The sequence below is a fragment of the Stigmatopora argus genome, chromosome 8 (genome assembly GCF_051989625.1).
Source record: "Stigmatopora argus isolate UIUO_Sarg chromosome 8, RoL_Sarg_1.0, whole genome shotgun sequence".
Taxonomy (NCBI): domain Eukaryota; kingdom Metazoa; phylum Chordata; class Actinopteri; order Syngnathiformes; family Syngnathidae; genus Stigmatopora; species Stigmatopora argus.
The window spans coordinates 972,501-997,500 of NC_135394.1; the positions used below are offsets into that span (position 1 = coordinate 972,501).

A 25,000-nucleotide genomic window follows, 5' to 3' on the forward strand; every position below is an offset into this window, starting at 1 on the left:
AGCAGCAACAATGTCGACTCCTTTAACGAAGGGTTCTCCAAAGAGGACCACTCACCCTCCACACCCGATCCAAATATCCAAATACACGATCCACATGCAAGACTATGGACCGTTGGGATTTCCAAAGGGGATTTGTTCAGCGACAATGTTGCTCACGGCCATACTACCCTGAAAACGCCCGATCTCGTCTGATCTCGGAAGCTAAGCAGGGTTGGGCCTGGTTAGTACCTGGATGGGAGACCGCTTGGGAATACCAGGTGCTGTAAGCATCTTGTCAAAACCATTTTCGACATTTCATGGATGTTCATCTCCTTTTGACCTCCTAAATCATGAAAGACTTCCCTCCTCTGCATATCTCACAACATCTTATTGAAGCTCTCTTGATAATCTTCATTCCCGTAGTTGTAGAAGTAATAAGGCAAAAGAATAGCAAGCGGCAACAAAGTCGACTCCTTCAACGAAGGGCTTTCCAAAGAGGACCCCTCGCCCTCCACACCGGATCCAAATATCCAAATACACGATCCACATGCAAGACTATGGACCGTTTGAATTTCCAAAGGGGATTTATTCAGAGACAATGTTGCTCACGGCCATACTACCCTGAAAACGCCCGATCTTGTCTGATCTCGGAAGCTAAGCAGGGTTGGGCCTGGTTAATACCTGGATGGGAGACCGCTTGGGAATACCAGGTGCTGTAAGCATCTTGTCAAAACCATTTTCGACATTTCATGGATGTTCATCTCCTTTTGACATCCTAAATCTTGAAAGACTTCCCTACTCTGCACATCTCACAACATTTTATTGAAGCTCTCCTTCTGATAATCTTCATTCCCGTAGTTGTAGAAGTAATAAAGCAAAAGAAGAGCAAGCGGCAACAAAGTCGACTCCTTTAACGAAGGGTTCACCAAAGAGGACCACTCACCCTCCACACCCGATCCAAATATCCAAATACACGATCCACATGCAAGACTATGGACCGTTCGGATTTCCAAAGGGGATTTGTTCAGCGACAATGTTGCTCACGGCCATACTACCCTGAAAACGCCCGATCTCGTCTGATCTTGAAAGCTAAGCAGGGTTGGGCCTGGTAAGTACCTGGATGGGAGACCGCTTGGGAATACCAGGTGCTGTAAGCATCTTGTCAAAACCATTTTCGACATTTCATGGATGTTCATCTCCTTTTGACATCCTAAATCATGAAAGACTTCCCTACTCTGCACATCTCACAACATTTTATTGAAGCTCTCCTTCTGATAATCTTCATTCCCGTAGTTGTAGAAGTAATAAAGCAAAAGAAGAGCAAGCGGCAACAAAGTCGACTCCTTTAACGAAGGGTTCTCGAAAGAGGACCCCTCACCCTCCACACCCGATCCAAATATCCAAATACACGATCCACATGCAAGACTATGGACCGTTCGGATTTCCAAAGGGGATTTGTTCAGCGACAAAATTCCTCACGGCCATACTACCCTGAAAACGCCCGATCTCGTCTGATCTTGGAAGCTAAGCAGGGTTGGGCCTGGTTAGTACCTGGATGGGAGACCGCTTGGGAATACCAGGTGCTGTAAGCATCTTGTCAAAACCATTTTCGACATTTCATGGATGTTCATCTCCTTTTGACCTCCTAAATCATGAAAGACTTCCCTCCTCTGCATATCTCACAACATTTTATTGAAGCTCTCCTGATAATCTTCATTCCCGTAGTTGTAGAAGTAATAAAGCAAAAGAATAGCAAGCGGCAACAAAGTCGACTCCTTCAACGAAGGGCTTTCCAAAGAGGACCCCTCGCCCTCCACACCGGATCCAAATATCCAAATACACGATTCACATGCAAGACTATGGACCGTTTGAATTTCCAAAGGGGATTTATTCAGCGACAATGTTGCTCACGGCCATACTACCCTGAAAACGCCCGATCTCGTCTGATCTCGGAAGCTAAGCAGGGTTGGGTCTGGTTAGTACCTGGATAATAATAATAATAATAATAATATAATAATCGGACATAGGCCATGTCGTCATTACCACAACACAAAAAAAAGCCTACTTGTCATCACACGCAGAAACTGCGTGTGACGAAATTGATGGTGCTTCTCCATAAGCTACGTTTAATCGGCAAAAGACCTAAATAAGTGTAAGTTACGGACTTGTAATTTGTCATTCCGCTGTTGTGAATACAGGTCGCTTACCTCTCGATTACATACAGGTCGCTTACCTCTCGATTACCGCACACTGTCTGCCACTTACCTTCCTTCAAGTCAGCTAGGAGGCGGCAGATCACCAACCAAACATCTATTCATATGCCGCAGAAGGGAATGTGTGTATGTTAGCGCGAGTTTAGATGTCTGATGGATGTGGGGAAAAAACTGTCCTTAAGCCTATTTGTCCGAGCTTTGTGGGACCTATAGCGTCTGCCAGAGGGCAGCAGCTGGAACAGATTGTGACCAGGGTGGTAAGGGTCCCCTATGATGTGCTTGGCTCTGCTGAGGTAACGCGGGCTGGCAATGTCTTCAAGTGAGGGCAGAGAGCAGCCGACAATCCTCTGGGCAGTGTTAATCACTTTCTGCATGGCCTTTTTGTCTGCCGCCGTGCTTCCAGCGTACCACACTGTGATGCCGTACGCCAGGATGCTCTCTACAGTGGTTCTATAGAAGGTTCTCAGAAGATTGGAGCCCAAGTTGTTCTTCCTGAGCACCCTGAGGAAATGGAGTCGTGTCTGAGCCTTCTTCACCACTGCCGTGGTGTTTGTAGACCATGAGAGCTTGTCCGTGACGTGGACCCCCAGGAATTTAAAGGACTGGACCCTGTCTACACATACTCCATTTATGAGTAGTGGGGCCAGATCTGTGCCGTGTTTGCGAAAGTCCAAGATTATTTCTTTAGTTTTCGTGGTGTTCAGTGTGAGATTGTTCACCGAGCACCACGAAGACAAATTGTTGACCTCATCTCTGTAAGCCGACTCATCCCCTCCTGAGATGAGTCCGACCACAGTGGTGTCGTCAGCGAATTTGATGATGGCGTTAGACTGGTGGGTGGGTGCACAGTCGTAGGTGTACAGGGAGTACAGAAGAGGACTCAGTACACAGCCTTGAGGGGAGCCAGTGCTTAGTGTAATGGAGGAAGAGAGGTGGGGACCAAGTCTAACAGTCTGTGGGCGGTTGGACAAGAAGTCCTTTATCCAGCAGCAGATTGAAGAGGATAGTCCAAGGTGGGAGAGTTTGTCAGTCAGAATGTCCGGTTTTATGGTATTGAAGGCTGAGCTGTAGTCAATGAAGAGCATCCTCACGTAGTTCCCAGGGTGTTCCAAATGGCTCAGTGCTGTATGAAGAGCAATGGCAATAGCATCATCAGTGGACCTGTTTGCCCTGTAAGCAAACTGGTGAGGGTCAATTGAGGGAGAGATTGTATTCCTGATATGGCGGGCTACCAACTTTTCAAAGCACTTCATGATCACAGGCGTGAGGGCAACAGGCCTATAATCATTCATGCTGCCAATGGTTGGCTTTTTGGGGACAGGGATGATGGTGGCAGATTTCAGACAAGATGGAATGATGGATAGTTGCAGGGAACAATTGAAAATATTTGTGAAGACTCCAGCCAGCTGGTCAGCACAGGCTTTGAGCACCTTCCCAGGTACTCCGTCAGGGCCCGCAGCCTTCCTGGTGTTCACAGACCGCATTACCAGTCTCACTTCCTGTTCCCGGAACGTCAGTGTATTGCTGCAGGGTGGTGGTGGGGGTGTTGAGACCGGGCCTGATTTGTCAGTCTCAAAGCGGGCAAAGAAACGGTTCAAATTCTCCGCTAGTGAGGCATCTGCATTAACAGACATAGTATTGTTGTTGTAGTTGGTTATATGTCGTATTCCTTGCCACATCTTCTTTGGGTTATTTTCTGTGAAGTGCTCCTCAATTTTTTTGGTATATGCTGCCTTGGCCTTTTTAATGCCTCTTTTCAGCTCAGCTCTGGCAGCGCTATATTTTATCTTGTCCCCTGATCTAAAGGCGGAATTACGGCATTTGATGAGTGCCTGTGTCTCATTGGTCATCCAGGGTTTTTGGTTAGGAAAAACCCGTATTCGTTTATCTATAGTGACGTTGTCGATGCAGTTTTTTATGTAAGAAAGAACAGAGTCCGTGTAGTCCTGGAGGTTGTCTTGTACAAAAAGTTCCCAGTTGGTGCGGGAAAAGCAGTCCTGCAGCTGAGAGAGTGCGTTGTCGGGCCAAGTTTTTATTGTCTTTATTTGTGGCGTTGTTTGCCTCCGGAGTGGAGTGTAAGCGGGGGTGAGAGATAGGCAGAGGTGATCTGATCCAGCTAGGTGGGGTAGGGAAGTGGCTTTGTAAGCATGTTTGATGTTAGAATAGACATGGTCAAGAGTTTTGTCTCCTCTAGTATTACAATTTACGTATTGAATAAACTTAGGTAAAACAGTCTTTAAACACGCCTTGTTGAAATCACCAGCGACAATAAAAACTCCATCGGGGTGAGCAAGCTGTTGTTTGTTAACAGCCGCTAGCAGGAGGTTAAGCGCCGTGTTAACGTTAGCATTCGGAGGTATATAGATAGCCGTTGCTATGACAACGGTAAGCTCTCTTGGAAGATAATAGGGCCTACATCGAATTGCTAATAACTCTAAATCCGGGGAACAGTGAGTGTCAATAATTTTACTGTCGCAACACCATTCATTATGTACATACATGCACAGTCCACCGCCCTTGCTTTTGCCTGTTAATACTTTAGAACGGTCGTTGCGAAAAAGCGTTCGGCTAGCTAGCGATACCGCCGCGTCAGGGATATGCGGGTGTAGCCACGTTTCGGAGATGATAATAATATTACAGTTTCTAACAAAGCTGTTGGTAGCAATACGAAGTTCCAACTCATCCATTTTGTGGGTGATGGATCGGGCGTTGGTCAAAAGGATACTTGGAAGCGGAGGTCGGTGTGGTTGGTGTTTGAGCTTAGCAGCAAGCCCCCCCCGGCATCCTCGCTTCTGTTTCCTATCCCGTCGCCGCCTGCGACGTGCTTTTGGTGGGCTGGCTAGCCACGGAGATCCCGGAGAGTGTGTTAAGAAATCGGATGTATCGCATATCCTTCGGATAGTGAGTAAATCCTGGCGACTGTAAGATAACGAACGACACCGAACTGGAGAGCTTAGAGCCGCAGCGTCAGTGCGCGCCGCCATCTACCCGGCCTGTGTAAGAGTCCAAGAGTCCTCTCAAGAGACCGCTTGGGAATACCAGGTGCTGTAAGCATCTTGTCAAAACCATTTTCGACATTTCATGGATGTTCATCTCCTTTTGACATCCTAAATCATGAAAGACTTCCCTACTCTGCACATCTCACAACATTTTATTGAAGCTCTCCTGATAATCTTCATTCCCGTAGTTGTAGAAGTAATAAAGCAAAAGAAGAGCAAGCGGCAACAAAGTCGACTCCCTTAACGAAGGGTTCACCAAAGAGGACCACTCACCCTCCACACCCGATCCAAATATCCAAATACACGATCCACATGCAAGACTATGGACCGTTCGAATTTCCAAAGGGGATTTGTTCAGCGACACTGTTGCTCACGGCCATACTACCCTGAAAACGCCCGATCTCGTCTGATCTCGGAAGCTAAGCAGGGTTAGGCCTGGTTAGTACGTGGATTGGGAGACCGCTTGGGAATACCAGGTGCTGTAAGCATCTTGTCAAAACCGTTTTCGACATTTCATGGATGTTCATCTCCTTTTGACATCCTAAATCATGAAAGACTTCCCGACTCTGCACATCTCACAACATTTTATTGAAGCTCTCCTTCTGATAATCTTCATTCCCGTAGTTGTAGAAGTAATAAAGCAAAAGAAGAGCAAGCGGCAACAAAGTCGACTCCTTTAACGAAGGGTTCACCAAAGAGGACCACTCACCCTCCACACCCGATCCAAATATCCAAATACACGATCCACATGCAAGACTATGGACCGTTCGGATTTACAAAGGGGATTTGTTCAGCGACAATGTTGCTCATGGCCATACTACCCTGAAAACGCCCGATCTCGTCTGATCTCGGAAGCTAAGCAGGGTTGGGTCTGGTTAGTACCTGGATGGGAGACCGCTTGGGAATACCAGGTGCTGTAAGCATCTTGTCAAAACCATTTTCGACATTTCATGGATGTTCATCTCCTTTTGACCTTATAAATCATGAAAGACTTCCCTCCTCTGCACAGCTCACAACATTTTATTGAAGCTCTCCTTCTGATAATCTTCATTCCCGTAGTTGTAGAAGTAATAAAGCAAAAGAAGAGCAAGCGGCAACAAAGTCGACTCCTTTAACGAAGGGTTCTCGAAAGAGGACCCCTCACCCTCCACACCCGATCCAAATATCCAAATTCACGATCCACATGCAAGACTATGGACCGTTCGGATTTCCAAAGGGGATTTGTTCAGGGACAATGTTGCTCACGGCCATACTACCCTGAAAACGCCCGATCTCGTCTGATCTCGGAAGCTAAGCAGGGTTGGGCCTGGTTAGTACCTGGATGGGAGACCGCTTGGGAATACCAGGTGCTGTAAGCATCTTGTCAAAACCATTTTCGACATTTCATGGATGTTCATCTCCTTTTGACCTCCTAAATCATGAAAGACTTCCCTCCTCTGCACATCTCACAACATTTTATTGAAGCTCTCCTTCTGATAATCTTCATTCCCGTAGTTGTAGAAGTAATAAAGCAAAAGAAGAGCAGGCGGCAACAAAGTCGACTCCTTTAACGAAGGGTTCTCCAAAGAGGACCCCTCACCCTCCACACCCGATCCAAATATCCAAATACACGATCCACAGGCAAGACTATGGACCGTTCGGATTTCCAAAGGGGATTTGTTCAGCGCCAATGTTGCTCACGACCATACTACCCTGAAAACGCCCGATCTCGTCTGATCTCGGAAGCTAAGCAGGGTTGGGCCTGGTTAGTACCTGGATGGGAGACCGCTTGGGAATACCAGGTGCTGTAAGCATCTTGTCAAAACCATTTTCGACATTTCATGGATGTTCATCTCCTTTTGACCTCCTAAATCATGAAAGACTTCCCTCCTCTGCACATCTCACAACATTTTATTGAAGCTCTCCTTCTGATAATCTTCATTCCCGTAGTTGTAGAAGTAATAAAGCAAAAGAAGAGCAAGCGGCAACAAAGTCGACTCCTTTAACGAAGGGTTCTCCAAAGAGGAACCCTCACCCTCCACACCCGATCCAAATATCCAAATACACGATCCACATGCAAGACTATGGACCGTTCGGATTTCCAAAGGGGATTTGTTCAGCAACAATGTTGCTCACGGCCATACTACCCTGAAAACGCCCGATCTCGTCTGATCTCGGAAGCTAAGCAGGGTTGGGTCTGGTTAGTACCTGGATGGGAGACCGCTTGGGAATACCAGGTGCTGTAAGCATCTTGTCAAAACCATTTTCGACATTTCATGGATGTTCATCTCCTTTTGACCTCCTAAATCATGAAAGACTTCCCTCCTCTGCATATCTCACAACATTTTATTGAAGCTCTCCTGATAATCTTCATTCCCGTAGTTGTAGAAGTAATAAAGCAAAAGAAGAGCAAGCGGCAACAAAGTCGACTCCTTTAACGAAGGGTTCACCAAAGAGGACCACTCACCCTCCACACCCGATCCAAATATCCAAATACACGATCCACATGCAAGACTATGGACCATTCGAATTTCCAAAGGGGATTTGTTCAGCGACAATGTTGCTCACGGCCATACTACCCTGAAAACGCCCGATCTCGTCTGATCTCGGAAGCTAAGCAGGGTTAGGCCTGGTTAGTACCTGGATGGGAGACCGCTTGGGAATACCAGGTGCTGTAAGCATCTTGTCAAAACCGTTTTCGACATTTCATGGATGTTCATCTCCTTTTGACATCCTAAATCATGAAAGACTTCCCTACTCTGCACATCTCACAACATTTTATTGAAGCTCTCCTTCTGATAATCTTCATTCCCGTAGTTGTAGAAGTAATAAAGCAAAAGAAGAGCAAGCAGCAACAAAGTCGACTCCTTTAACGAAGGGTTCTCCAAAGAGGACCCCTCACCCTCCACACCCGATCCAAATATCCAAATACACGATCCACATGCAAGACTATGGACCGTTCGGATTTCCAAAGGGGATTTGTTCAGCGCCAATGTTGCTCACGACCATACTACCCTGAAAACGCCCGATCTCGTCTGATCTCGGAAGCTAAGCAGGGTTGGGCCTGGTTAGTACCTGGATGGGAGACCGCTTGGGAATACCAGGTGCTGTAAGCATCTTGTCAAAACCATTTTCGACATTTCATGGATGTTCATCTCCTTTTGACCTCCTAAATCATGAAAGACTTCCCTCCTCTGCACATCTCACAACATTTTATTGAAGCTCTCCTTCTGATAATCTTCATTCCCGTAGTTGTAGAAGTAAAAAAGCAAAAGAAGAGCAAGCGGCAACAAAGTCGACTCCTTTAACGAAGGGTTCTCCAAAGAGGACCCCTCACCCTCCACACCCGATCCAAATATCCAAATACACGATCCACATGCAAGACTATGGACCGTTCGGATTTCCAAAGGGGATTTGTTCAGCAACAATGTTGCTCACGGCCATACTACCCTGAAAACGCCCGATCTCGTCTGATCTCGGAAGCTAAGCAGGGTTGGGTCTGGTTAGTACCTGGATGGGAGACCGCTTGGGAATACCAGGTGCTGTAAGCATCTTGTCAAAACCATTTTCGACATTTCATGGATGTTCATCTCCTTTTGACCTCCTAAATCATGAAAGACTTCCCTACTCTGCACATCTCACAACATTTTATTGAAGCTCTCCTTCTGATAATCTTCATTCCCGTAGTTGTAGAAGTAATAAAGCAAAAGAAGAGCAAGCAGCAACAAAGTCGACTCCTTTAACGAAGGGTTCTCCAAAGAGGACCACTCACCCTCCACACCCGATCCAAATATCCAAATACACGATCCACATGCAAGACTATGGACCGTTCGGATTTCCAAAGGGGATTTGTTCAGGGACAATGTTGCTCACGGCCATACTACCCTGAAAACGCCCGATCTCGTCTGATCTCGGAAGCTAAGCAGGGTTGGGCCTGGTTAGTACCTGGATGGGAGACCGCTTGGGAATACCAGGTGCTGTAAGTATCTTGTCAAAACCATTTTCGACATTTCATGGATGTTCATCTCCTTTTGACCTCCTAAATCATGAAAGACTTCCCTCCTCTGCACATCTCACAACATTTTATTGAAGCTCTCCTTCTGATAATCTTCATTCCCGTAGTTGTAGAAGTAATAAAGCAAAAGAAGAGCAAGCGGCAACAAAGTCGACTCCTTTAACGAAGGGTTCTCCAAAGAGGACCCCTCACCCTCCACACCCGATCCAAATATCCAAATACACGATCCACATGCAAGACTATGGACCGTTCGGATTTCCAAAGGGGATTTGTTCAGCGCCAATGTTGCTCACGACCATACTACCCTGAAAACGCCCGATCTCGTCTGATCTCGGAAGCTAAGCAGGGTTGGGCCTGGTTAGTACCTGGATGGGAGACCGCTTGGGAATACCAGGTGCTGTAAGCATCTTGTCAAAACCATTTTCGACATTTCATGGATGTTCATCTCCTTTTGACCTCCTAAATCATGAAAGACTTCCCTCCTCTGCACATCTCACAACATTTTATTGAAGCTCTCCTTCTGATAATCTTCATTCCCGTAGTTGTAGAAGTAATAAAGCAAAAGAAGAGCAAGCGGCAACAAAGTCGACTCCTTTAACGAAGGGTTCTCCAAAGAGGACCCCTCACCCTCCACACCCGATCCAAATATCCAAATACACGATCCACATGCAAGACTATGGACCGTTCGGATTTCCAAAGGGGATTTGTTCAGCAACAATGTTGCTCACGGCCATTGTTGGAATAATGATTCAAACCTTTTAAATCATTATTAGTAATATTTAATTAAAAAAGGAAAAACATCTTTCAACAAACTCTGCGGCGAACTTGCAAGGAGATGCAATGTGACACCGTCTTAGCCCCCAGTGCATTCTGACGAGCGGCATACTCTTCGGTACATTTAGCGGCACATAACCAAAACATTCAAAGGTAATCTGATTTAAACAATAGCCATTGAAAGAAAAACACCTGCGTAAGAATTTGCAGTATAAGCATAATAATTTCTTTATAAGGTAAACTGCCGGTGTCCCAGACAAAACAATTTATGAGTCCTTCGTAGATCTCCCAGTAAACAGTCCTTGGAGGGTGAGGTGTTATGTCAACAAGCTGGAGCCAGCAGGGTGACCTCGAGTTTGTCCCAGTCTTATACAAAAGTAATTAAAATGCCTTATTACTTATTAAAAATGCTTACAACACATATAGAATATTCCATAATAATTCTAACATTCCCTCCTTTTACTATATGTTTGTTATTCATTTTATGACAAAATCAAAAAAGACAGGGATATCTCCGTTGGCTGTTTTAATTTTACCCGCTTAGGCTCTACTCGTTCGGCAGGTCTGAAAATCAGAAAATAAGATCATTTTCGTCCAATCCATCCTCGTAATTACCATGCTCCTGGAATTCACTGTTAGTGTCAGCACTTCAGTAGGAGATATAATTCATGCAATTTGGAATTTGTAGGGGCAATCGCAGTGGTTATAAGTCGGCTCATCAAAGATCTTAAGCAGGGAATAATACAACACCCACATAATGTCAAAATCGTAGCAAAAAGGGCTACCACAAATTAGGCCAAATCATTATTAGTGAGGCCACAAATCTGTCAGCGGACATTATTCTACTCCAGGATGCTTTTTCATCTTGCGGTTTAGGGTCTGCAGGCCATCGTTGGCCCTGGTGTGGGACCCAGTGGGGGGCGTGTTGTTGAGTGCAACATTTTCAAACGTTGCATACGCCCCCTGCTCCTTCAAGAAGCATTTCAACCGCTGCACGATCCTGGAACGCCGTCAGACTAGTGGCTGCCAGTTGTTCCTTTATCGCCACAAATCCCTGTTCAGTATAATTTCCAAGTTTTTGGACATTGTAATGCAGGTAATTTATCCAATCAACATTTTTGTTTGGAGTAATTAAAAGAAAAATATACTCCCAACCTGCTGCGATCTGATTAGCCAACTTATACTCATCCTCGTGGATGCCAATCGCATCAATGTATCACCCTCTCTCCATGCGACGCCGTCGCGAGGGGCCCGCCATCATACCGGATTTCTGTGCAGCCAATTGTATCTCCTCTACTGTAGATGGAAAAACAGACACTGGTAATAGCAGTGAGACCAAGGCACAAAGTCCTGCTGTCATTTTGACAGGAGTCGTATAATTTGTTTTGACCCCACCACCACCATAGGTCAGAACGTGGAATCAGGGGTGTAGTCTGTTTTAGGACGTGGGCACACCACGTCACATTTATCGCTCCCAGTGCCGGTCCGTGCCCTGTGAGGACTAAGCAGGTAAAATGATTAAACGCGACATGTGTTGAAAAGTTAGGCTTGTCCTTTGCTGCCGTTGTAACTGGGTAGACATTATTCCATTTCATACATTTTGGGCTTACATCTTTTGTCAATATCAATTCTTTGAAAAACGATACAGTATGTACAGATATTACAGTCTGGCAAAATTCGATTCAATCCAAGATCAATATATGAGTACAGTTCAATGAGCCTTTATGCCACAATAATTGGTATAAATTATTGTAATAAATATTGGTATAATTCTAATTATAAATTATTTCCTCTTTTGTGTAACACTTCTAAACAGAACTTGTAGTATGAGACCTTTATATAACACTAAAAATTTTGCATTATCTCCTTTACACAATCAGGGGTAATTTGCGCGGGTACTACTCTTAAGAGAGGTCGGCCCCCCATACATGTTATACAGGTTTGATACAGGTTTGATACAGGTTTGATTTATAATAGCTGCATTTTCCATCAACAATAACCAATTATTTCTTACCGCCTCCCGTTTGGGAACTCCCCGTTGCAGAAATGAATTCTCTGGTCATCTCAGATTTTAATTTTACTATGGCGGATCCGGGTGTTTCCATCTCCGACGACCTTCTTACCCATGGACTTAGGAAAAACGTCAGACAAAGATTCACAAGTTAATTTGTCAGTCTGAATTATGATTTGTAATGCCCCACCGTATGGGTTAATTTTATCGAAGGCCTGATGGTTTTTTGCACACGTGTGTCATCCAAGCTTGCCAATCTAGACCAGTTTCTGCAACAAGGTTTCCCCAATCTGTTTTAGGACTGTTATGTACCACACATATTCTATAAAATCCATGTGTATCCTTTGAAATGGATATGTAGCTTTTGTAGCTTGACATAAGGGGGAATCGCCCGTGTTTTTGCCATATATCTGCATATAGATTGAATATATAACCTCCCCCTTTTTTGAGGCATGAAATTTACCATGACTCAAAATGGCAGCCCTCCCAGATAAGTCTTTTGTTTTTGTTTAGTCCCCCAGGTTCCCAAAATTTCCCATTGCAGAAATCAAAAAATTTCATTTGGCGAAATTCTTTTCTTTTTGTTTCTGTCCTACTCTGCCACCGCCGTCCTTGAAAGGCTTATCAGCGATTTCAGAAATATTCCACCTTGATATTAGAATATTGATATATCTTGGTGGCTAGCCAATTGAAACACAAAAGACAGACACTCATCCACGCTGGCACTCATAATCAAGAAATTTAGAGTGCTCCCCCAATCATCAAGATTGATGCCTGAAGAAACTAGATAATTAATGTATTAGATTCACATGCCACATATCTAAAAATAGAAATTTGTTCAATAACGGAAAAGTTGTGACACATTGAAACACACACACACCCCCTTTTTGTATTTTAACCCCATAATTGCAGTAAGTTTTGGCTAAATTCTTAATGTGTATGCCTCTAAAGCAATAGACAGTAATAACGTCCCAATAGTCATCAATATGACCTATAGCAAAGCATACGCCCCCTTCAGGTCAAACAAGGAAAGTCTTTTGTGCACCTAAAGACGCTCCATGTTTCTTCTAGGGAAACTATGCCTATCCTTAACCAATTATCTTATCTACCCCAGCCAGGTTCAATTTACCTAACAATTTGGACGAATGCTATGAAATTTCTCATTTCCGCATTGTTAATTTCATGTCTGATTTCTTTAACAACCAAATAACTCTTAATACCTAAGACATAAATTGCAAATCACCCCATACTATGTTTACTTAAGATAAGAGCCATTTCTTATAGCTCCCTGTTACCACAAGAAAAATCTACAATAATTAAATTAGTGAAATCCACCTTTTACTAGGCATTTCCTAATTACAATTTTCAATGCTTAATAAAGGACCCACAAATTGTAACCAATATGCCATAATATTGTAAAAAAATCCATTCATTTTTCTTTAACCAGCCAATCTCCTATATTAAAGTAAAAAGAAACCAATAATAACAGTATTATTCCCAATTCCAAAGCTTTTACCAAATCAATCTTTGCCAAACAGATCTTCTATCACCTCGAAAGACATTTCTGATTAAATCCCAAAAATAAATGCGAAGATAATCGCGGAACTCTGCATCCCTTGCAGACCATGTTTTGTTCTTATTCTGAAATGTTTAAACGGAAGCGCGCCCTTACCCGCTGACTGTGACCTTCACGCTCGCTGCAGAAGCAGCAGCCTTATCTTTTGTTTACAAATTCCAAAGTGCTCTCTTTTCTTTGTGTCCAATGCTTCCCCTCCTGTGCCTCCTGTGAGCAATTATTTTTTAGAGAAGACTAAATTAATAAACTAAATTAATTACTCTCCCGATATCCAACTATATCATCAATATCATCGTAGTTTGCCAAGCCCCATACTCACAATATGCTGCAAGCACAACTATATCATAGCAAAACCCATTTCTGCCCTCAAGTTTGCTTCAGCACCCCCAAGGCCAATTATTGTAATATTCAGCCGCATCAAAACAGAGCGCTCCCCCCGCAATCAAAGCATTATTCGGCAAGTTTAGAGTCTGACCAAAACGCAGTTTTGGCAACCCCGCTAAACATTTAATTTGCTGTTTTGTATTTCTGTTAACCAAAATATTCCCGCTAGCAGACGGGGACGACACCAGGATAAGCCACAATAAGCCATTTCATTCTTTGAAATAACCATTTTAATTGCCATTTTACAACTTTCAGCATCACACAAAAAAAATCCAATTGAATTCATTCCCAAAGAATGTGATCTCTGGTTTAAAATTAGCTCAACATCCTCATGTTCAAAATCCTCATGTTCAAAATCCTCATGTTCAAAATCCTCATTCAAATCATTTTGAGCAGGCCTGCCTTGTTTTTAGAGACATTTTTGTCCAGGCAATCACGCGATATATGTAATATATATAAGTATAATTTGAATGAGCATGCAACACATTTGAATGAGCATGCAACACATTTTTTAGCTGCTCCTGATAAATGCTGCCCACCGCGTGGTCTTCAGCGAGGCCGCTGTTGGCCTTAAAACAAGCCGTCATCCTGATTTGATATTCTGCAAAAGGCTCACCATCCCTCTGCTTAGCTCTGCTGATCACGGTATAATTAACTTTTGTTTTAAACTTCCCCGTAACCCGATCAATCAGTTCATGCACTCACAAATTCAAATTACCACCGTCATGACACAACGGGCCACCATCAGCTTTTGGATTCGAACATCCAAATTTAGTAGGAGCCTGCTCCTTGCAAATTAGTATTAGCAACTTCGATCATGGGATATTGTTCAATAAACACATCACTCATTGGCGGCGCCCCAGGCTGGGGAGATAGCGTTTTCTCCCCATGTCCCCCACGGGCCCTCCCGACCTGGTCATATTTGTCGGAGGGGGCCCTCCTTTTTAACAACAACAACAACACACTTCTTCCCCACCGGGCTAGCCGTCCTCTTTTCCCACCGTTATCAACTGATTTAACCCATGTATCATAAACCAATAATAGGTATCATTATATCCCTCCTGCTCCATTTTGTTAAGATTTCCCCCATGCTTAGCACGTATTTTATCCTGCAGTATCAATATCTTATGCATATTAAGCTGGCCAGCAAATCCATATTTATTTATCCATAAGTTTAGGTGTTTAACCCTTGTAGCGCTTTGATTTTCAACAAATTTCCAATCTTTACACGGCAGACGCATCTTTGGATCGTCGTCAATAGCCGCTTTTACATTTGCGCTGCCCATTTTTAGAAGGGAGCGCGCTCGCACTTAGTTATCAGTTAGCAAATTCTTTTTCCGCGGAACGACACACGTAACACACGCAACACAAATGTATACCCTAGCCTGATATACTGTCAGAGTTATATTTGTACCTATCCGGACCGCGGTACAGGACACCCCGAACTGCCCCAAGTTTTATAGACTCATGCTCTGTCTCGTTACCTGGCATCGACTAGTATACCCAGGGTTTTAAAATCGCTAATCCCCAGGACGCGAGCCTTACTTCTCAAAATAAGGCCTTCGCGTGTGATGCCCTTCGCGCACTCGGAACCCGTCAACAATATGCAGCCATCACACGCGGACTCGGCAGAAATGTCGAAAGATGCTTACCAAGAGGATAGTCGTCAACCGATTAGAAAACAGGCGCTGCTGAGAAATAGTCCAGCCTGGAAAAGGGATTCTCGCCGTGCACGGTCACTCCAGATATTAAACCGCAGCGTCTGGATTCCCCATCGGTTTGTTGACCCCGGCTACTCGAAGGACCAAATGTTGGAATAATGATTCAAACCTTTTAAATCATTATTAGTAATATTTAATTAAAAAAGGAAAAACATCTTTCAACAAACTCTGCGGCGAACTTGCAAGGAGATGCAATGTGACACCGTCTTAGCCCCCAGTGCATTCTGACGAGCGACATACTCTTCGGTACATTTAGCGGCAAATAACCAAAACATTCAAAGGTAATCTGATTTAAACAATAGCCATTGAAAGAAAAACACCTGCGTAAGAATTTGCAGTATAAGCATAATAATTTCTTTATAAGGTAAACTGCCGGTGTCCCAGACAAAACAATTTATGAGTCCTTCGTAGATCTCCCAGTAAACAGTCCTTGGAGGGTGAGGTGTTATGTCAACAAGCTGGAGCCAGCAGGGTGACCTCGAGTTTGTCCCAGTCTTATACAAAAGTAATTAAAATGCCTTATTACTTATTAAAAATGCTTACAACACATATAGAATATTCCATAATAATTCTAACAGCCATACTACCCTGAAAACGCCCGATCTCGTCTGATCTCGGAAGCTAAGCAGGGTTGGGTCTGGTTAGTACCTGGATGGGAGACCGCTTGGGAATACCAGGTGCTGTAAGCATCTTGTCAAAACCATTTTCGACATTTCATGGATGTTCATCTCCTTTTGACCTCCTAAATCATGAAAGACTTCCCTCCTCTGCATATCTCACAACATTTTATTGAAGCTCTCCTGATAATCTTCATTCCCGTAGTTGTAGAAGTAATAAAGCAAAAGAAGAGCAAGCGGCAACAAAGTCGACTCCTTTAACGAAGGGTTCTCCAAAGAGGACCCCTCACCCTCCACACCGGATCCAAATACCCAAATACACGATCCACATGCAAGACTATGGACCGTTCCGATTTCCAAAGGGGATTTGTTCAACAACAATGTTGCTCACGGCCATACTACCCTGAAAACGCCCGATCTCGTCTGACCTCGGAAGCTAAGCAGGGTTGGGCCTGGTTAGTACCTGGATGGGAGACCGCTTGGGAATACCAGGTGCTGTAAGCATCTTGTCAAAACCATTTTCGACATTTCATGGATGTTCATCTCCTTTTGACCTCCTAAGTCATGAAAGACTTCCCTCCTCTGCACATCTCAAAACATTTTATTGAAGCTCTCCTTCTGATAATCTTCATTCCCGTAGTTGTAGAAGTAATAAAGCAAAAGAAGAGCAAGCGGCAACAAAGTCGACTCCTTTAACGAAGGGTTCTCCAAAGAGGACCCCTCACCCTCCACACCCGATCCAAATATCCAAATACACGATCCACATGCAAGACTATGGACCGTTCGGATTTCCAAAGGGGATTTGTTCAGCGACAATGTTGCTCACGGCCATACTACCCTGAAAACGCCCAATCTCGTCTCATCTCGGAAGCTAAGCAGGGTTGGGCCTGGTTAGTACCTGGATGGGAGACCGCTTGGGAATACCAGGTGCTGTAAGCATCTTGTCAAAACCATTTTCGACATTTCATGGATGTTCATCTCCTTTTGACCTTATAAATCATGAAAGACTTCCCTCCTCTGCACAGCTCACAACATTTTATTGAAGCTCTCCTTCTGATAATCTTCATTCCCATAGTTGTAGAAGTAATAAAGCAAAAGAAGAGCAAGCGGCAACAAAGTCGACTCCTTTAACGAAGGGTTCTCCAAAGAGGACCCCTCACCCTCCACACCCGATCCAAATATCCAAATACACGATCCACATGCAAGACTATGGACCGTTCGGATTTCCAAAGGGGATTTGTTCAGCGACAATGTCGCTCACGGCCATACTACCCTGAAAACGCCCGATCTCGTCTGATCTCGGAAGCTAAGCAGGGTTGGGCCTGGTTAGTACCTGGATGGGAGACCGCATGGGAATACCAGGTGCTGTAAGCATCTTGTCAAAACCATTTTCGACATTTCATGGATGTTCATCTCCTTTTGACCTCCTAAATCATGAAAGACTTCCCTCCTCTGCACATCTCACAACATTTTATTGAAGCTCTCCTTCTGATAATCTTCATTCCCGTAGTTGTAGAAGTAATAAAGCAAAAGAAGAGCTAGCGGCAACAAAGTCGACTCCTTTAACGAAGGGTTCTCCAAAGAGGACCCCTCACCCTCCACACCCGATCCAAATATCCAAATACACGATCCACATGCAAGACTATGGACCGTTCGGATTTCCAAAGGGGATTTGTTCAGCGCCAATGTCGCTCACGACCATACTACCCTGAAAACGCCCGATCTCGTCTGATCTCGGAAGCTAAGCAGGGTTGGGCCTGGTTAGTACCTGGATGGGAGACCGCTTGGGAATACCAGGTGCTGTAAGCATCTTGTCAAAACCATTTTCGACATTTCATGGATGTTCATCTCCTTTTGACCTCCTAAATCATGAAAGACTTCCCTCCTCTGCACATCTCACAACATTTTATTGAAGCTCTCCTTCTGATAATCTTCATTCCCGTAGTTGTAGAAGTAATAAAGCAAAAGAAGAGCAAGCGGCAACAAAGTCGACTCCTTTAACGAAGGGTTCTCCAAAGAGGACCCCTCACCCTCCACACCCGATCCAAATATCCAAATACACGATCCACATGCAAGACTATGGACCGTTCGGATTTCCAAAGGGGATTTGTTCAGCAACAATGTTGCTCACGGCCATACTACCCTGAAAACGCCTGATCTCGTCTGATCTCGGAAGCTAAGCAGGGTTGGGCCTGGTTAGTATCTGGATGGGAGACCGCTTGGGAATACCAGGTGCTGTAAGAATCTTGTCAAAACCATTTTCGACATTTCATGGATGTTCATCTCCTTTTGACCTCCTAAATCATGAAAGACTTCCCTCCTCTGCACATCTCACAACATTTTATTGAAGCTCTCCTTCTGATAATCTTCATTCCCGTAGTTGTAGAAGTTATAAAGCAAAAGAAGAGCAAGCGGCAACAAAGTCGACTCCTTTAACGAAGGGTTCTCCAAAGAGGACCCCTCACCCTCCACACCCGATCCAAATATCCAAATACACGATCCACATGCAAGACTATGGACCGTTCGGATTTCCAAAGGGGATTTGTTCAGCGACAATGTCGCTCATGGCCATACTACCCTGAAAACGCCCGATCTCGTCTGATCTCGGAAGCTAAGCAGGGTTGGGCCTGGTTAGTACCTGGATGGGAGACCGCATGGGAATACCAGGTGCTGTAAGCATCTTGTCAAAACCATTTTCGACATTTCATGGATGTTCATCTCCTTTTGACCTCCTAAATCATGAAAGACTTCCCTCCTCTGCACATCTCACAACATTTTATTGAAGCTCTCCTTCTGATAATCTTCATTCCCGTAGTTGTAGAAGTAATAAAGCAAAAGAAGAGCAAGCGGCAACAAAGTCGACTCCTTTAACGAAGGGTTCTTCTAAGAGGACCCCTCACCCTCCACACCCGATCCAAATATCCAAATACACGATCCACATGCAAGACTATGGACCGTTCGGATTTCCAAAGGGGATTTGTTCAGCGCCAATGTTGCTCACGACCATACTACCCTGAAAACGCCCGATCTCGTCTGATCTCGGAAGCTAAGCAGGGTTGGGCCTGGTTAGTACCTGGATGGGAGACCGCTTGGGAATACCAGGTGCTGTAAGCATCTTGTCAAAACCATTTTCGACATTTCATGGATGTTCATCTCCTTTTGACCTCCTAAATCATGAAAGACTTCCCTCCTCTGCACATCTCACAACATTTTATTGAAGCTCTCCTTCTGATAATCTTCATTCCCGTAGTTGTAGAAGTAATAAAGCAAAAGAAGAGCAAGCGGCAACAAAGTCGACTCCTTTAACGAAGGGTTCTCCAAAGAGGACCCCTCACCCTCCACACCCGATCCAAATATCCAAATACACGATCCACATGCAAGACTATGGACCGTTCGGATTTCCAAAGGGGATTTGTTCAGCAACAATGTTGCTCACGGCCATACTACCCTGAAAACGCCTGATCTCGTCTGATCTCGGAAGCTAAGCAGGGTTGGGCCTGGTTAGTATCTGGATGGGAGACCGCTTGGGAATACCAGGTGCTGTAAGAATCTTGTCAAAACCATTTTCGACATTTCATGGATGTTCATCTCCTTTTGACCTCCTAAATCATGAAAGACTTCCCTCCTCTGCACATCTCACAACATTTTATTGAAGCTCTCCTTCTGATAATCTTCATTCCCGTAGTTGTAGAAGTTATAAAGCAAAAGAAGAGCAAGCGGCAACAAAGTCGACTCCTTTAACGAAGGGTTCTCCAAAGAGGACCCCTCACCCTCCACACCCGATCCAAATATCCAAATACACGATCCACATGCAAGACTATGGACCGTTCGGATTTCCAAAGGGGATTTGTTCAGCGACAATGTTGCTCACGGCCATACTACCCTGAAAACGCCCGATCTCGTCTGATCTCGGAAGCTAAGCAGGGTTGGGCCTGGTTAGTACCTGGATGGGAGACCGCTTGGGAATACCAGGTGCTGTAAGCATCTTGTCAAAACCATTTTCGACATTTCATGGATGTTCATCTCCTTTTGACATCCTAAATCATGAAAGACTTCCCTCCTCTGCACATCTCACAACATTTTATTGAAGCTCTCCTTCTGATAATCTTCATTCCCGTAGTTGTAGAAGTAATAAAGCAAAAGAAGAGCAAGCGGCAACAAAGTCGACTCCTTTAACGAAGGGTTCTCCAAAGAGGACCCCTCACCCTCCACACCCGATCCAAATATCCAAATACACGATCCACATGCAAGACTATGGACCGTTCGGATTTCCAAAGGGGATTTGTTCAGCAACAATGTTGCTCACGGCCATACTACCCTGAAAACGCCTGATCTCGTCTGATCTCGGAAGCTAAGCAGGGTTGGGCCTGGTTAGTATCTGGATGGGAGACCGCTTGGGAATACCAGGTGCTGTAAGAATCTTGTCAAAACCATTTTCGACATTTCATGGATGTTCATCTCCTTTTGACCTCCTAAATCATGAAAGACTTCCCTCCTCTGCACATCTCACAACATTTTATTGAAGCTCTCCTTCTGATAATCTTCATTCCCGTAGTTGTAGAAGTTATAAAGCAAAAGAAGAGCAAGCGGCAACAAAGTCGACTCCTTTAACGAAGGGTTCTCCAAAGAGGACCCCTCACCCTCCACACCCGATCCAAATATCCAAATACACGATCCACATGCAAGACTATGGACCGTTCGGATTTCCAAAGGGGATTTGTTCAGCGACAATGTTGCTCACGGCCATACTACCCTGAAAACGCCCGATCTCGTCTGATCTCGGAAGCTAAGCAGGGTTGGGCCTGGTTAGTACCTGGATGGGAGACCGCTTGGGAATACCAGGTGCTGTAAGCATCTTGTCAAAACCATTTTCGACATTTCATGGATGTTCATCTCCTTTTGACATCCTAAATCATGAAAGACTTCCCTCCTCTGCACAGCTCACAACATTTTATTGAAGCTCTCCTTCTGATAATCTTCATTCCCGTAGTTTTAGAAGTAATAAAGCAAAAGAAGAGCAAGCGGCAACAAAGTCGACTCCTTTAACGAAGGGTTCGCCAAAGAGGACCCCTCACCCTCCACACCCGATCCAAATATCCAAATACACGATCCACATGCAAGACTATGGACCGTTCGGATTTCCAAAGGGGATTTGTTCAGGGACAATGTTGCTCACGGCCATACTACCCTGAAAACGCCCGATCTCGTCTGATCTCGGAAGCTAAGCAGGGTTGGGCCTGGTTAGTACCTGGATGGGAGACCGCTTGGGAATACCAGGTGCTGTAAGCATCTTGTCAAAACCATTTTCGACATTTCATGGATGTTCATCTCCTTTTGACCTCCTAAATCATGAAAGACTTCCCTCCTCTGCACATCTCACAACATTTTATTGAAGCTCTCCTTCTGATAATCTTCATTCCCGTAGTTGTAGAAGTAATAAAGCAAAAGAAGAGCAAGCGGCAACAAAGTCGACTCCTTTAACGAAGGGTTCTCCAAAGAGGACCCCTCACCCTCCACACCCGATCCAAATATCCAAATACACGATCCACATGCAAGACTATGGACCGTTCGGATTTCCAAAGGGGATTTGTTCAGCAACAAGGTTGCTCACGGCCATACTACCCTGAAAACGCCTGATCTCGTCTGATCTCGGAAGCTAAGCAGGGTTGGGCCTGGTTAGTATCTGGATGGGAGACCGCTTGGGAATACCAGGTGCTGTAAGAATCTTGTCAAAACCATTTTCGACATTTCATGGATGTTCATCTCCTTTTGACCTCCTAAATCATGAAAGACTTCCCTCCTCTGCACATCTCACAACATTTTATTGAAGCTCTCCTTCTGATAATCTTCATTCCCGTAGTTGTAGAAGTTATAAAGCAAAAGAAGAGCAAGCGGCAACAAAGTCGACTCCTTTAACGAAGGGTTCTCCAAAGAGGACCCCTCACCCTCCACACCCGATCCAAATATCCAAATACACGATCCACATGCAAGACTATGGACCGTTCGGATTTCCAAAGGGGATTTGTTCAGCGACAATGTTGCTCACGGCCATAATACCCTGAAAACGCCCGATCTCGTCTGATCTCGGAAGCTAAGCAGGGTTGGGCCTGGTTAGTACCTGGATGGGAGACCGCTTGGGAATACCAGGTGCTGTAAGCATCTTCTCAAAACCATTTTCGACATTTCATGGATGTTCATCTCCTTTTGACCTCCTAAATCATGAAAGACTTCCCTCCTCTGCACATCTCACAACATTTTATTGAAGCTCTCCTTCTGATAATCTTCATTCCCGTAGTTGTAGAAGTAATAAAGCAAAAGAAGAGCAAGCGGCAACAAAGTCGACTCCTTTAACGAAGGGTTCTCCAAAGTGGACCACTCACCCTCCACACCCGATCCAAATATCCAAATACACGATCCACATGCAAGACTATGGACCGTTCGGATTTCCAAAGCGGATTTGTTCAGCGACAATGTTGCTCACGGCCATACTACCCTGAAAACGCCCGATCTCGTCTGATCTCGGAAGCTAAGCAGGGTTGGGCCTGGTTAGTACCTGGATGGGAGACCGCTTGGGAATACCAGGTGCTGTAAGCATCTTGTCAAAACCATTTTCGACATTTCATGGATGTTCATCTCCTGTTGACCTCCTAAATCATGAAAGACTTCCCTCCTCTGCACATCTCACAACATTTTATTGAAGCTCTCCTTCTGATAATCTTCATTCCCGTAGTTGTAGAAGTAATAAAGCAAAAGAAGAGCAAGCGGCAACAAAGTCGACTCCTTTAACGAAGGGTTCTCCAAAGAGGACCACTCACCCTCCACACCCGATCCAAATATCCAAATACACGATCCACATGCAAGACTATGGACCGTTCGGATTTCCAAAGGGGATTTGTTCAGCGACAATGTTGCTCACGGCCATACTACGCTGAAAACGCCCTATCTCGTCTGATCTCGGAAGCTAAGCAGGGTTGGGCCTGGTTAGTACCTGGATAGGAGACCGCTTGGGAATACCAGGTGCTGTAAGCATCTTGTCAAAACAATTTTCGACATTTCATGGATGTTCATCTCCTTTTGACCTCCTAAATCATGAAAGACTTCCCTCCTCTGCACATCTCACAACATTTTATTGAAGCTCTCCTTCTGATAATCTTCATTCCCGTAGTTGTAGAAGTAATAAAGCAAAAGAAGAGCAAGCGGCAACAAAGTTGACTCCTTTAACGAAGGGTTCTCCAAAGAGGACCCCTCACCCTCCACACCCGATCCAAATATCCAAATACACGATCCACATGCAAGACTATGGACCGTTCGGATTTCCAAAGGGGATTTGTTCAGCGACAATGTTGCTCACGGCCATACTACCCTGAAAACGCCTGATCTCATCTGATCTCGGAAGTTAAGCACGGTTGGGCCTGGTTAGTACCTGGATGGGAGACCGCTTGGGAATACCAGGTGCTGTAAGCATCTTGTCAAAACCATTTTCGACATTTCATGGATGTTCATCTCCTTTTGACCTCCTAAATCATGAAAGACTTCCCTCCTCTGCACATCTCACAACATTTTATTGAAGCTCTCCTTCTGATAATCTTCATTCCCGTAGTTGTAGAAGTAATAAAGCAAAAGAATAGCAAGCGGCAACAAAGTCGACTACTTCAACGAAGGGCTTTCCAAAGAGGACCCCTCGCCCTCCACACCGGATCCAAATATCCAAATACACGATCCACATGCAAGACTATGGACCGTTTGAATTTCCAAAGGGGATTTATTCAGAGACAATCTTGCTCACGGCCATACTACCCTGAAAACGCCCGATCTCTTCTGATCTCGGAAGCTAAGCAGGGTTGGGCCTGGTTAGTACCTGGATGGGAGACTGCTTGGGAATACCAGGTGCTGTAAGCATCTTGTCAAAACCATTTTCGACATTTCATGGATTGTTATCTCCTTTTGACCTCCTAAATCATGAAAGACTTCCCTCCTCTGCACATCTCACAACATTTTATTGAAGCTCTCCTTCTGATAATCTTCATTCCCGTAGTTGTAGAAGTAATAAAGCAAAAGAAGAGCAAGCGGCAACAAAGTCGACTCCTTTAACGAAGGGTTCTCCAAAGAGGACCCCTCACCCTCCACACCCGATCCAAATATCCAAATACACGATCCACATGCAAGACTATGGACCGTTCGGATTTCCAAAGGGGATTTGTTCAGCGACAATGTTGCTCACGGCCATACTACCCTGAAAACGCCCGATCTCGTCTGATCTCGGAAGCTAAGCAGGTTTGGGCCTGGTTAGTACCTGGATGGGAGACCGCTTGGGAATACCAGGTGCTATAAGCATCTTGTCAAAACCATTTTCGACATTTCATGGATGTTCATCTCCTTTTGACCTCCTAAATCATGAAAGACTTCCCTCCTCTGCATATCTCACAACATTTTATTGAAGCTCTCCTGATAATCTTCATTCCCGTAGTTGTAGAAGTAATAAAGCAAAAGAATAGCAAGCGGCAACAAAGTCGACTCCTTCAACGAAGGGCTTTCCAAAGAGGACCCCTCGCCCTCCACACCGGATCCAAATATCCAAATACACGATCCACATGCAAGACTATGGACCGTTTGAATTTCCAAAGGGGATTTATTCAGCGACAATGTTGCTCACGGCCATACTACCCTGAAAACGCCCGATCTCGTCTGATCTCAGAAGCTAAGCAGGGTTGGGCCTGGTTAGTACCTGGATG

General features: G+C 44.7%; 33 non-coding genes and 2 pseudogenes across 33 annotated transcripts in view; all 35 read left to right on the forward strand.

Moving 5' to 3' along the window:
- The first annotated feature begins 150 nt into the window (after positions 1-150).
- LOC144080897 (5S ribosomal RNA) lies at positions 151-269 on the forward strand. Its single transcript, XR_013302739.1, has one exon. It is a non-coding gene; the product is annotated as a 5S ribosomal RNA (ribosomal RNA).
- Positions 270-582: 313 nt separating this feature from the next.
- On the forward strand, positions 583-701 carry LOC144080176 (5S ribosomal RNA). The gene has a single exon (XR_013302216.1). It is a non-coding gene; the product is annotated as a 5S ribosomal RNA (ribosomal RNA).
- A 316-nt stretch (positions 702-1,017) lies between these two features.
- On the forward strand, positions 1,018-1,136 carry LOC144080136 (5S ribosomal RNA). Its single transcript, XR_013302176.1, has one exon. It is a non-coding gene; the product is annotated as a 5S ribosomal RNA (ribosomal RNA).
- Positions 1,137-1,452: 316 nt separating this feature from the next.
- Positions 1,453-1,571, forward strand: LOC144080073 (5S ribosomal RNA). Its single transcript, XR_013302113.1, has one exon. It is a non-coding gene; the product is annotated as a 5S ribosomal RNA (ribosomal RNA).
- Positions 1,572-5,559: 3,988 nt separating this feature from the next.
- LOC144080233 (5S ribosomal RNA) lies at positions 5,560-5,679 on the forward strand. The gene has a single exon (XR_013302270.1). It is a non-coding gene; the product is annotated as a 5S ribosomal RNA (ribosomal RNA).
- Positions 5,680-5,995: 316 nt separating this feature from the next.
- On the forward strand, positions 5,996-6,114 carry LOC144079726 (5S ribosomal RNA). Its single transcript, XR_013301781.1, has one exon. It is a non-coding gene; the product is annotated as a 5S ribosomal RNA (ribosomal RNA).
- Positions 6,115-6,430: 316 nt separating this feature from the next.
- LOC144080898 (5S ribosomal RNA) lies at positions 6,431-6,549 on the forward strand. Its single transcript, XR_013302740.1, has one exon. It is a non-coding gene; the product is annotated as a 5S ribosomal RNA (ribosomal RNA).
- A 316-nt stretch (positions 6,550-6,865) lies between these two features.
- On the forward strand, positions 6,866-6,984 carry LOC144079556 (5S ribosomal RNA). Its single transcript, XR_013301615.1, has one exon. It is a non-coding gene; the product is annotated as a 5S ribosomal RNA (ribosomal RNA).
- Positions 6,985-7,300: 316 nt separating this feature from the next.
- On the forward strand, positions 7,301-7,419 carry LOC144079494 (5S ribosomal RNA). Its single transcript, XR_013301555.1, has one exon. It is a non-coding gene; the product is annotated as a 5S ribosomal RNA (ribosomal RNA).
- A 313-nt stretch (positions 7,420-7,732) lies between these two features.
- LOC144080589 (5S ribosomal RNA) lies at positions 7,733-7,851 on the forward strand. The gene has a single exon (XR_013302611.1). It is a non-coding gene; the product is annotated as a 5S ribosomal RNA (ribosomal RNA).
- A 316-nt stretch (positions 7,852-8,167) lies between these two features.
- LOC144079557 (5S ribosomal RNA) lies at positions 8,168-8,286 on the forward strand. Its single transcript, XR_013301616.1, has one exon. It is a non-coding gene; the product is annotated as a 5S ribosomal RNA (ribosomal RNA).
- Positions 8,287-8,602: 316 nt separating this feature from the next.
- Positions 8,603-8,721, forward strand: LOC144079496 (5S ribosomal RNA). Its single transcript, XR_013301557.1, has one exon. It is a non-coding gene; the product is annotated as a 5S ribosomal RNA (ribosomal RNA).
- Positions 8,722-9,037: 316 nt separating this feature from the next.
- Positions 9,038-9,156, forward strand: LOC144080990 (5S ribosomal RNA). The gene has a single exon (XR_013302829.1). It is a non-coding gene; the product is annotated as a 5S ribosomal RNA (ribosomal RNA).
- A 316-nt stretch (positions 9,157-9,472) lies between these two features.
- On the forward strand, positions 9,473-9,591 carry LOC144079558 (5S ribosomal RNA). The gene has a single exon (XR_013301617.1). It is a non-coding gene; the product is annotated as a 5S ribosomal RNA (ribosomal RNA).
- A 6,630-nt stretch (positions 9,592-16,221) lies between these two features.
- On the forward strand, positions 16,222-16,340 carry LOC144079739 (5S ribosomal RNA). The gene has a single exon (XR_013301794.1). It is a non-coding gene; the product is annotated as a 5S ribosomal RNA (ribosomal RNA).
- Positions 16,341-16,653: 313 nt separating this feature from the next.
- LOC144080946 (5S ribosomal RNA) lies at positions 16,654-16,772 on the forward strand. Its single transcript, XR_013302786.1, has one exon. It is a non-coding gene; the product is annotated as a 5S ribosomal RNA (ribosomal RNA).
- Positions 16,773-17,088: 316 nt separating this feature from the next.
- Positions 17,089-17,207, forward strand: LOC144080626 (5S ribosomal RNA; annotated as a pseudogene).
- Positions 17,208-17,523: 316 nt separating this feature from the next.
- Positions 17,524-17,642, forward strand: LOC144080961 (5S ribosomal RNA). Its single transcript, XR_013302800.1, has one exon. It is a non-coding gene; the product is annotated as a 5S ribosomal RNA (ribosomal RNA).
- A 316-nt stretch (positions 17,643-17,958) lies between these two features.
- On the forward strand, positions 17,959-18,077 carry LOC144079559 (5S ribosomal RNA). Its single transcript, XR_013301618.1, has one exon. It is a non-coding gene; the product is annotated as a 5S ribosomal RNA (ribosomal RNA).
- Positions 18,078-18,393: 316 nt separating this feature from the next.
- On the forward strand, positions 18,394-18,512 carry LOC144080366 (5S ribosomal RNA). The gene has a single exon (XR_013302398.1). It is a non-coding gene; the product is annotated as a 5S ribosomal RNA (ribosomal RNA).
- A 316-nt stretch (positions 18,513-18,828) lies between these two features.
- LOC144080951 (5S ribosomal RNA) lies at positions 18,829-18,947 on the forward strand. Its single transcript, XR_013302790.1, has one exon. It is a non-coding gene; the product is annotated as a 5S ribosomal RNA (ribosomal RNA).
- Positions 18,948-19,263: 316 nt separating this feature from the next.
- Positions 19,264-19,382, forward strand: LOC144079560 (5S ribosomal RNA). The gene has a single exon (XR_013301619.1). It is a non-coding gene; the product is annotated as a 5S ribosomal RNA (ribosomal RNA).
- A 316-nt stretch (positions 19,383-19,698) lies between these two features.
- LOC144080367 (5S ribosomal RNA) lies at positions 19,699-19,817 on the forward strand. The gene has a single exon (XR_013302399.1). It is a non-coding gene; the product is annotated as a 5S ribosomal RNA (ribosomal RNA).
- Positions 19,818-20,133: 316 nt separating this feature from the next.
- Positions 20,134-20,252, forward strand: LOC144080899 (5S ribosomal RNA). The gene has a single exon (XR_013302741.1). It is a non-coding gene; the product is annotated as a 5S ribosomal RNA (ribosomal RNA).
- Positions 20,253-20,568: 316 nt separating this feature from the next.
- Positions 20,569-20,687, forward strand: LOC144080368 (5S ribosomal RNA). Its single transcript, XR_013302400.1, has one exon. It is a non-coding gene; the product is annotated as a 5S ribosomal RNA (ribosomal RNA).
- Positions 20,688-21,003: 316 nt separating this feature from the next.
- On the forward strand, positions 21,004-21,122 carry LOC144080900 (5S ribosomal RNA). The gene has a single exon (XR_013302742.1). It is a non-coding gene; the product is annotated as a 5S ribosomal RNA (ribosomal RNA).
- Positions 21,123-21,438: 316 nt separating this feature from the next.
- LOC144080901 (5S ribosomal RNA) lies at positions 21,439-21,557 on the forward strand. Its single transcript, XR_013302743.1, has one exon. It is a non-coding gene; the product is annotated as a 5S ribosomal RNA (ribosomal RNA).
- A 316-nt stretch (positions 21,558-21,873) lies between these two features.
- On the forward strand, positions 21,874-21,992 carry LOC144080369 (5S ribosomal RNA). The gene has a single exon (XR_013302401.1). It is a non-coding gene; the product is annotated as a 5S ribosomal RNA (ribosomal RNA).
- A 316-nt stretch (positions 21,993-22,308) lies between these two features.
- Positions 22,309-22,427, forward strand: LOC144079827 (5S ribosomal RNA). The gene has a single exon (XR_013301878.1). It is a non-coding gene; the product is annotated as a 5S ribosomal RNA (ribosomal RNA).
- Positions 22,428-22,743: 316 nt separating this feature from the next.
- Positions 22,744-22,862, forward strand: LOC144080903 (5S ribosomal RNA). Its single transcript, XR_013302745.1, has one exon. It is a non-coding gene; the product is annotated as a 5S ribosomal RNA (ribosomal RNA).
- A 316-nt stretch (positions 22,863-23,178) lies between these two features.
- Positions 23,179-23,297, forward strand: LOC144080645 (5S ribosomal RNA; annotated as a pseudogene).
- Positions 23,298-23,613: 316 nt separating this feature from the next.
- On the forward strand, positions 23,614-23,732 carry LOC144079567 (5S ribosomal RNA). Its single transcript, XR_013301626.1, has one exon. It is a non-coding gene; the product is annotated as a 5S ribosomal RNA (ribosomal RNA).
- A 316-nt stretch (positions 23,733-24,048) lies between these two features.
- On the forward strand, positions 24,049-24,167 carry LOC144079696 (5S ribosomal RNA). Its single transcript, XR_013301752.1, has one exon. It is a non-coding gene; the product is annotated as a 5S ribosomal RNA (ribosomal RNA).
- Positions 24,168-24,483: 316 nt separating this feature from the next.
- LOC144080260 (5S ribosomal RNA) lies at positions 24,484-24,602 on the forward strand. The gene has a single exon (XR_013302297.1). It is a non-coding gene; the product is annotated as a 5S ribosomal RNA (ribosomal RNA).
- A 313-nt stretch (positions 24,603-24,915) lies between these two features.
- The window catches only part of LOC144080396 (5S ribosomal RNA), a 119-nt gene continuing 34 nt past the window's right edge, over positions 24,916-25,000 (forward strand). Inside the window, exon 1 of the ribosomal RNA XR_013302427.1 lies at positions 24,916-25,000. This exon is cut by the window's right edge and continues 34 nt beyond it. This is a non-coding gene — a ribosomal RNA (5S ribosomal RNA).